The 10,582-nt window shown below is 36.4% G+C and overlaps 1 long non-coding RNA gene across 1 annotated transcript; it reads left to right on the top strand.

The window, feature by feature from the left end:
- The first annotated feature begins 7,171 nt into the window (after positions 1-7,171).
- Positions 7,172-10,382, top strand: LOC134747371 (uncharacterized). Its single transcript, XR_010128327.1, has 3 exons — positions 7,172-7,362; positions 8,388-8,548; positions 9,955-10,382. It is a non-coding gene; the product is annotated as an uncharacterized LOC134747371 (long non-coding RNA).
- The last annotated feature ends 200 nt before the right edge of the window (positions 10,383-10,582 follow it).

The raw sequence follows: 10,582 nt of genomic DNA, 5'->3' as shown, positions 1-10,582 counted from the left end.
TAAAAGGTTCAGGTCGTGTCATACCAGAAGGTTAAGTAGTTGGCAGAGGACCGGACGAGTTGGATTTTGCTCCACAGACACGAGCACAGCTCTTAAAATATAAAGAAGAAGATATAGTTTAATTAAAATAGTAGTTATAGTTTAATTATTTAGTTAAAAAGATATAATTTAATTATTTAATAATTTATTTTAATTCTATTTTAATTGTAATTTTATAATTTAAACAATGCTATAATTTTAATCCTAATTTTAAATTTTATATCTAAAATTTTTTTTTAAAGTTGATTGTATTTTAATTTTAATTCTAATTTTAATTTTTAATGTAATATTTGATATGTAAATTGTATATGGATTCCGAATTGTCCGAAATAAAAGAATTTTTTTTTATAGTTCGTCAAACAAATCTTGACAGTAGAAAAAGGCGCGAAACTGAAATTTTCTATGGGACGATAACCCTTCGCGCCTACGTTTTTTAAATTTGCCGCTTTTTTCTACTGACAACATTTCCTTGATCAACTATATTAATATAATAACATAACTATGTAATTAACTAGTGTATTTAGATATATTTGATCACATTGTTTGCAAGTTCTATTGACGACGACTTTTTTTAATCGAATACACGGTATAAGTTACCCTACACACGAGCGCTTTTTCAACGAGCGTTAAAAAAACACTTGAATGTGGGCTATCGTTTTTTTGCTCACCAGTTGGCGCCTCTGTTGATGGTGGCTCAGAATAATGACTAAAGCATAGAAGTCGGGCAAAAATGCTTCGCAAATATGTATACCCGTACTTTACTTCCTTACGAATTAGATAATGTGCCGAAAAGAGATGCATATATGCTTATTATTTCTCATTTACGTACGGTGTCATAAGTTTGATAATTAGCTAGGGATGTAACTGTGTCGACTTTTTATATCGATAAATTATGCATAAGTTTATGTGCCGTGTAAAAGAATAATCACGAAATTGGCAAATTGATAATAGTCTGGCTAATGAAAGTTGAACCTGAAAAAACGCGGCAATTTCAAGAAATCTGTAGCAGGCGGCTCGTTGAAATGAAATGAAATGCGTGGAATACAAGGATTGCATAACTTTTATACTTTTTATAATTTTCATATTCTAAAAATCATTAAAAAGTATAAAAAAGATGCAATCCTTGGAATCAAAGAGCCGCCTGATATGAGGATTAATGCATGTACCTAATATAGCTTTTATCTCATTTGCAGTCTACCACTCAGAACCGTCTAACTATAACTCTCGTTTTTTTATCATTAAAAAGAAGGCGAGCGATCTTAACGTGTCGTTTTATCGAAAAACACTTTGAAAATAAGTCACAACAAATATAATATACGATCATTTACATACTTTTGCTTTCATAAGTAAAATATTGCTATATTTATAAAAAAACTTGTCAATAAAAAGACACGTGGAAATGGTTTACCGTTTTTTCTAATGCTAAAAGACTAAGTATAGTTTCTAGTCATGTACAGTCAGCTGCAGAGAAAAGGCACCCCCCCTGCATACAAAGTTCTGTAAATTAGTATGGACGTGGGGTACCTTTTCTCTGCAGCTGACTGTACCAAATAGGAAATGAAAAAAAAAAAAACGTTCGTGTAATATATTTTTTTTATTTAATAATAGGGAATATTACGCGAAACTCGGCGTAGGTGGCGCTACTATCACAATCTGAGGGTCTATCGCGAAACAAGAAAATCGAACTTTCGTTATCTAACATCTCTGTCACTCTTGCGTATTCGAGCGATAAAGAGGCAGCTAGATAACGAAATTTCGGATTCGAGTTTTCCGGTAGGTCCCCTGAAAACTTGTCAAAAACCTGTTAAAGGTACAGTATGAATAAGTTACTCTACGGTGCACTAAAAAAGCTAGTGCTGCACTCTGGTGGCAGAACATTGCAGTAATATCCCCTATTCCTCGTCCTTTGGAAATCTGAAATAAAAAGTTGAGTTTTGTGACCAACAATATTAATAAAAGGAACATTCATCAAAGATCATTAATGTCTTTTTTATTAGGGTTCCGTACCCAAAGGGTAAAAACGGGACCCTATTACTAATACTTCGCTGTCCGTCTGTCTGTCACCAGGCTGTATCTCATGAACCGTGATAGCTAGACAGTTGAAATTTTCACAGATGATGTATTTCTGTTGCCGCTATAACAACAAATACTAAAAAGTACGGTCCCCTTGGTGCGCGCGTCCGACCCGCACTTGACCGGTTTTTAGTATTAAACTATAGTCTGGCAAACACAATCTGTCAGTAAGTAAGAACAAAGAAAACTATAGGTACAGTCGAAGGCAAAAATATCGATCCAGACAAATGGCTTAAAAATATGTGAACACGATTTTATTGTCTGAGCGTACACATATTTTTGAGACTTTGGGAATGTATATATATTTATGCCCTTGACTGTACTCATCAATTAAAATGAGACAGTCCTGGGCCAAACTATAAGAAAGCTGTAAATATCGATAGGTTATTGATCTGAGGTCGATACATCACTATGCCAAAAATATAACCTTTCATACTTAGCAGAAAAGTTCAAAAATATATGCAAAAATCTATATAGACTTGAATGCAAGTAATAATTACATAAACAACATATCGATTTCTATGTTTAGGGTCAGGTCCTATAAATTAATTTCTTCAAAATTGAACAAAACTCACCGATTAAAGGTCATCGGTTCGTGCGTATTTTCTTTTCTTCCTGTATGCGATTTACAGCCCTCGATCACACAAGACATTATCACAAAGGGAACTTCAAACCATTACAAATAAAAACTCAGCACGTTTTCCAACAATCTTTCAGGAATAGCAACAATATAATTAAAATAAACCAAGATGACCGCTGAAACATCCCGAAATATTTCAACTAAAATAATACGACTATGTCAAGTTGTTACAGTTGACACCTACCTGTGATATAACGAACATATATTTTATTTGGCTGGATTATATTATAGAACCACATAGGACCATTTGACATTTCCCTCAGTTCATCTTATGACAATACTGAAAAAAACGAAAGAACTTGCGGATTGTTGTCTCACTCACTCATAGACAAAAAGTAATAACGTGTTGTGAATACGATATCTTTTACCAAGCTTTTATTTTTGCCCGGCTTCTTTGCTTTAGTCATTATTCTGAGGATGGTGGTCCAAAAGACTATAGAAAAGCTGTCAGTCATTAAAGTGACAAGTGACATTTGACATTTCGAACTATGGAAAAGACCACCATCTACACTAGCTCCCCTAGCGGCGAATTCATACGCGTTAGCCCTCATTAAAGATCAAGGCTTAAAGTTGAAAATCCAACAACGCTTGATAAAAAGCGCTACCGCCATCGTATGTATAAATACACATATTTCCATTTGTGTCATTTAAACGCTTTTTTAACGCGCGTTGAAAAAGCGCTCGTGGTTATGAGGCCTAAGTACATGTAGGAGGGCATGACATATCACGAAGGAGGGCTATCGTTTTTTTGCTCACCAGTTGGCGCCTCTGTTCAACTAATTTTTTAGGTAGTATGGCTCCATCGATACTGTCGATGATTTCGCCAACGTCAAAGTGGGATCCACGTGGGATCGAATTAATATTTCTTGATTAAAACATATAGGCCATCGGCCATAGCCAGTGTACGGTAAACAATAAAATTATGGGCCTCTAGGGCTCTAGCCAGACACGGTTAGAGGTAGAAATACCAAATGGCCTGACGCAGCCTGTTGCGTCTTGCGAGGTGAATCGGATTGTGCCGAACTGGTGGCGCAATTACTGCGTCTTTTTGTCCCTACGCCGACCAGAATCAACTTCCGGCCTCGGGACCGTGGTCTACTTGTAGGCCCGATATCGCGAACCGTGTCTCGCAGAAAATCCCCACTTGTTCGCCCTTTACCCCTCCTGAATGCGCTCTTAGCATCAGCGCCCGAGTGTGATTTATTTGCTGGCAGGTGGAGCGAAGTGCGAGAGGAATTGTTGAGGTTCTGTGAGAAGATGGATGAGCGTCCTTCAACAGTTTGAATGTGCTTATTGTATAATAATATTATTAGTTTACCTGTTTTTGTTTTTAATTTGTTTGTAGTTTTGCAGTGACTTTGTGTATTTCATACTGTTATGCTGTACTATTTAAAAAAAAAAAAAATGCTCTTAGAGCACGACGTTGTTCGGTGGTTGTTGTAGTTGTCTCGTAAAACCGATAGCTGGATTTTACGAGAAGCACGTGGACTACCGGCCGTTGACTCCAAAATGGTGGTTAAACACGCTTTGAGAGGGCGCCTCTGTTGATGGTGGTCCAAAAGACTAAAGAACAGCTGTCAGTCATTGAAGTGACAAGTGACATTTGACATTTCGAACTATGGAAAAGACCACCATCTACACTAGCGCCCCTAGAGACGAATTCATACGCGTTAGCCCTCATTGCTCACAAAGTTGTTCAACAAAGAGATAGATAACTGACCAGACCAAAATACGGTCAGGTACGCCCGTCTGTTACGATACGATACGATACGATACGATCATTTATTGATAAAAAATATTTTTACATGTCATTATGTCTTAATACTCCACTAATTAGGCTGTACATCTCTTGGTAGTACATTAACGGATTCAGTTTTTTTTATAACTAGACTTAAGCAGAAGTTAGCTTAGCTGTCACTTGTCAAACACTTGAGTCACGTCACATCCGATGCCCGTGAGCTCAGAATAATGACTAAAGCAAAGAAGCCGGGCAAAAATAAAAGCTTGGTAAAAGATATCGTATTCACAACACGTTATTACTTTTTGTCTATGAGTGAGTGAGACAACAATCCGCAAGTTCTTTCGTTTTTTTCAGTATTGTCATAAGATGAACTGAGGGAAATGTCAAATGGTCCTATGTGGTTCTATAATATAATCCAGCCAAATAAAATATATGTTCGTTATATCACAGGTAGGTGTCAACTGTAACAACTTGACATAGTCGTATTATTTTAGTTGAAATATTTCGGGATGTTTCAGCGGTCATCTTGGTTTATTTTAATTATATTGTTGCTATTCCTGAAAGATTGTTGGAAAACGTGCTGAGTTTTTATTTGTAATGGTTTGAAGTTCCCTTTGTGATAATGTCTTGTGTGATCGAGGGCTGTAAATCGCATACAGGAAGAAAAGAAAATACGCACGAACCGATAACCTTTAATCGGTGAGTTTTGTTCAATTTTGAAGAAATTAATTTATAGGACCTGACCCTAAACATAGAAATCGATATGTTGTTTATGTAATTATTACTTGCATTCAAGTCTATATAGATTTTTGCATATATTTTCGAACTTTTCTGCTAAGTATGAAAGGTTATATTTTTGGCATAGTGATGTATCGACCTCAGATCAATAACCTATCGATATTTACAGCTTTCTTATAGTTTGGCCCAGGACTGTCTCATTTTAATTGATGAGTACAGTCAAGGGCATAAATATATATACATTCCCAAAGTCTCAAAAATATGTGTACGCTCAGACAATAAAATCGTGTTCACATATTTTTAAGCCATTTGTCTGGATCGATATTTTTGCCTTCGACTGTACCTATAGTTTTCTTTGTTCTTACTTACTGACAGATTGTGTTTGCCAGACTATAGTTTAATACTAAAAACCGGTCAAGTGCGGGTCGGACGCGCGCACCAAGGGGACCGTACTTTTTAGTATTTGTTGTTATAGCGGCAACAGAAATACATCATCTGTGAAAATTTCAACTGTCTAGCTATCACGGTTCATGAGATACAGCCTGGTGACAGACAGACGGACAGCGAAGTATTAGTAATAGGGTCCCGTTTTTACCCTTTGGGTACGGAACCCTAATAAAAAAGACATTAATGATCTTTGATGAATGTTCCTTTTATTAATATTGTTGGTCACAAAACTCAACTTTTTATTTCAGATTTCCAAAGGACGAGGAATAGGGGATATTACTGCAATGTTCTGCCACCAGAGTGCAGCACTAGCTTTTTTAGTGCACCGTAGAGTAACTTATTCATACTGTACCTTTAACAGGTTTTTGACAAGTTTTCAGGGGACCTACCGGAAAACTCGAATCCGAAATTTCGTTATCTAGCTGCCTCTTTATCGCTCGAATACGCAAGAGTGACAGAGATGTTAGATAACGAAAGTTCGATTTTCTTGTTTCGCGATAGACCCTCAGATTGTGATAGTAGCGCCACCTACGCCGAGTTTCGCGTAATATTCCCTATTATTAAATAAAAAAAATATATTACACAAACGTTTTTTTTTTTTTTCATTTCCTATTTGGTACAGTCAGCTGCAGAGAAAAGGTACCCCACGTCCATACTAATTTACAGAACTTTGTATGCAGGGGGGGTGCCTTTTCTCTGCAGCTGACTGTACATGACTAGAAACTATACTTAGTCTTTTAGCATTAGAAAAAACGGTAAACCATTTCCACGTGTCTTTTTATTGACAAGTTTTTTTATAAATATAGCAATATTTTACTTATGAAAGCAAAAGTATGTAAATGATCGTATATTATATTTGTTGTGACTTATTTTCAAAGTGTTTTTCGATAAAACGACACGTTAAGATCGCTCGCCTTCTTTTTAATGATAAAAAAACGAGAGTTATAGTTAGACGGTTCTGAGTGGTAGACTGCAAATGAGATAAAAGCTATATTAGGTACATGCATTAATCCTCATATCAGGCGGCTCTTTGATTCCAAGGATTGCATCTTTTTTATACTTTTTAATGATTTTTAGAATATGAAAATTATAAAAAATATAAGTTATGCAATCCTTGTATTCCACGCATTTCATTTCATTTCAACGAGCCGCCTGCTACAGATTTCTTGAAATTGCCGCGTTTTTTCAGGTTCAACTTTCATTAGCCAGACTATTATCAATTTGCCAATTTCGTGATTATTCTTTTACACGGCACATAAACTTATGCATAATTTATCGATATAAAAAGTCGACACAGTTACATCCCTAGCTAATTATCAAACTTATGACACCGTACGTAAATGAGAAATAATAAGCATATATGCATCTCTTTTCGGCACATTATCTAATTCGTAAGGAAGTAAAGTACGGGTATACATATTTGCGAAGCATTTTTGCCCGACTTCTATGCTTTAGTCATTATTCTGAGGTTTGATTGTTTGTTTTCCGCTCCGCTGTCGGCCATGACGTGCGTTATATTTTCGTCTTGGCTTATTGTGACACACAACACAAACAACAAATTGTGTGTATTGTTGATAGCCAGATATTAAGGGCCAACGATCCGAGGTCGCATTAGGAATAATTCGCTGCGGCATTAGTTCATTCTATACTGCTTAGGATACATAACTGGACCGCGGAAATACCGGTAAGTTTCTTTCGGACATGCGTTATTACCCATTTTTGAACCGAAATTGGTTAACTTTTTATGCTACAATCCCCTTTTTAGTTCTCTCCCTCCAATAACTAACCTAAATAATACTGCTTATTATTAACAGCACAAAGTTTGCCGTTAACATTTTTTGGGAGGTTTTATTTCTAGCTTTTGAAAAACTAGCCCTCATCATAATTTTTTTTAACCACCCATGGGCAGTGTACATTTGTTGCATTCATATAAGTAGGTACCACGGATTTTTTGTCTCATAGCAATGTGTTCAGTGTTCTTTGAGATGTCTTTTACTACACATATTTGACACAAAATAGATTTGCTAGTTTTGCTACAGCCAAACAAAATACTGCTTTCATTCAGGGTTCTTTTTCTTTCTTTATGTATTTATAGAGGGTTGTAAAACAAATGCCACCGTCATAGTGGCTCTGTACAAAACTACAACAGACTAACTTTCACTGCTTCTAAGTTAAATGATGTCCTTGACCATATTATAAAGAAGCCCAGCCTCTTCAGAGAGCTAGGATCAGTCAGGATACTATTGGCCCTGCCGAGGTCATAGCACCTGAGATTTATAAGCAATCGATGCTGTGCAGCACTTCGGCGACATTCCATTGTAATATGAAACACATCTTCAAATACTCCGCATAAATTACATTTGGGCGAGTCAACTTTACGCATCATAAACGTATAGCTATATAAAATTCAGGGGATTGTATTGCATTTTTTAAAATGCTTACTTGAATTTTATTCTTCTTAACAATAATTACCCCCCGTGTACATTTGAAAGTTTTAATTTATGACCCATTTCGTACCTTGTCACAGTGACAGTCAATATGAAAGTCACTAGAGACCTCATACTAATTGTCACTGTGACAAGGTACAAAATGGGTAATAAATTAAAACTTTCAACCGTATGTTCTATGCTGCCAGTTTAAAATGGTAATCATATTAAAATTTCACAGACCTGTCATGACAAATCTGATTTTAATTTTTTCTCATTCCAGCTTGGTCATCAGAATGCTCAGTAAAAGCAATATATGCTATGAGGATGTTTACATCATCAAGTGCTTTAGAGAGGCTACCAAACTTCAGCTACTTGCTTACACATTCCGGAGACAGTTGAGCGGTCTCTGTAGCAAAGCTTCTGCAAATGATGTGTTTTAAGGTATGTTTATGGTTTTATATTGACCGGGATATGGACCGTGATTACCTTTTGTATTGTTTTCGAGCTCCTGATATTTCAACGCAGTTAAATGCATCTTGTTCACGGGTAGCTGAAGATAACGGGTGGGTGTCAAAGTTGTGTAGACCATGCTCAGTCTATCCTCACAAAACAATACAAAAGGTAATCACGGTGCATATTCCGGTGAATATAAGTCTAGTGAAACTAACCATGACTCATTCAACACTGTTGTGTTTAAGGTCATTATTTTATTCAATGACCACAACAAGACCTTAAAGATAAACACATGTTTCTTTGTAAGATATCGGCAAGGCAGGTTTTGGCAGGTGGCAAAATCAGCAACATGCTCATCCCATACAATTGAATGATGATATCCGCAACAGGCTCCATCATATTTAAATAATAAGGTCATTATTTAATTGTTTCAAATGTGATATACATGTGTGAATGCTAGCTGTAGCTCATAGTATGATTTTGTTAGTCCGGTTAATACCTAATTGCCTATATTGTAGAATCATGGTGATTGACTATGAAATAGGAATTTTCATACAATGAAAGAAGAAAAAAACTTTCAATTTTATTACAACTAGTAAGTATCTTAGATGGAGGATAGGGCTCAAAGAAACTGTTGAGGGTTTTAAAATTCAGGACCCAAAGTTTTTATTATTAAAATGACCGAATTCTTTGCAAAATAGTATCACTAATACATGAATCTTGTATAACTGGATCAGACATGAGGGGTGGGGGAAATGACCAAACGGGATAGTCTTATGTAGGAGTAGCAGAGAAAGCGCTATTATTGCTTGTCCTTGTCACAGTCTTTTATTCCCCACTGTCAATTTAGTATGGTTTATGGTGGGCAACAAATAAACTCGACCAATCATTTCGTCATATTTCGTCGTATTGCCTATGTTCTGTCCCTCGCGGGCGCACGCGTACCTATAGCACATTTATAGTATCCCACCATCTATGGGCTAATATTAGTCAGTCCCTTCTGTTTACCACCTCGAGTCAGAAAGAGGGAAGTGGGAGGAATGCAATCTATTAAAAAAAAAACCTTTAATTAGGAAGTGGCCAAAAGTAGTTAACAGTCACCATCAGATAGAGCTGCCAAGGTGTTCAGAAATATATCAACTAAGCATTTATGTATGTGAAGTGTGAACCTTAGCCGCTCCAATATATCTGTGTTCACTATACAATTGAACAACTGTAAGTCGGACCATGCTAAATTTTCATGCCAAGTGTTATGTCAAGTATATGGATATGTATGCATTCTTACTGCCAAGTTTGTGTAAAGTTAGCCAGCTCAGAGTCTATGGCGGTGTTAACAGAAACATAGTAAATATTTTTACCATTACTTAGCTAAACTTGTTGGTTTTACTTTCCAGGGTTGTTTGCTGACATCAGTGCACATCAAGCCATGCCCAACCAAATGGTAAATTTTGAAATAAGCCAGAATAAGGCAGAATTACATCAACTTGCTTATTGCAATGGTCTGTTGAGGCAAACGGTGAGCTACAAGCTTGACCTGAACTGGAGCAAGGCCAGATGGATTGCTGAAGATAGGAAGGCTTGGCATGAGCTTGTGAAGGCCCTCTGCACATCTGGGGTGCTTTACGACAAAAGCACAAACTCGTTCCTGTCCCACATGTCCAAAAAAAACATGACCTGAAAAGATGGGCAAGTAGAAAAATGATCATCCTGCGAATATTCTATGGAACATGACATGAGATAGACGCTAAGACAAACTTGAGTTGACCATAACCAAAACAAGTGAAAGATTGTTATTCTAACACTACACGAAGCACAGGGGAAAGAATCATCAAACTATTAAAAGAAAAAAATAATGCAAGAAAACGGTACAAAAAGTTTAAAAATCCGCGAGACCTAATTGAATTAAAATTACTAAGAAAAAGATGTGACGCATACGCAATCTCTTGCTATAACTCCTATATTTCTCACGTTGAAAATAATATACATAATAATCCAAAATATTTCTGGTCCTTCATAAAAGCA

Source organism: Cydia strobilella, chromosome 14 (genome assembly GCF_947568885.1).
Source record: "Cydia strobilella chromosome 14, ilCydStro3.1, whole genome shotgun sequence".
Lineage (NCBI taxonomy): Eukaryota > Metazoa > Arthropoda > Insecta > Lepidoptera > Tortricidae > Cydia > Cydia strobilella.
The sequence above is the reverse complement of the archived record's forward strand: the minus strand, read 5'-3'. Positions and strand labels throughout refer to the sequence as shown.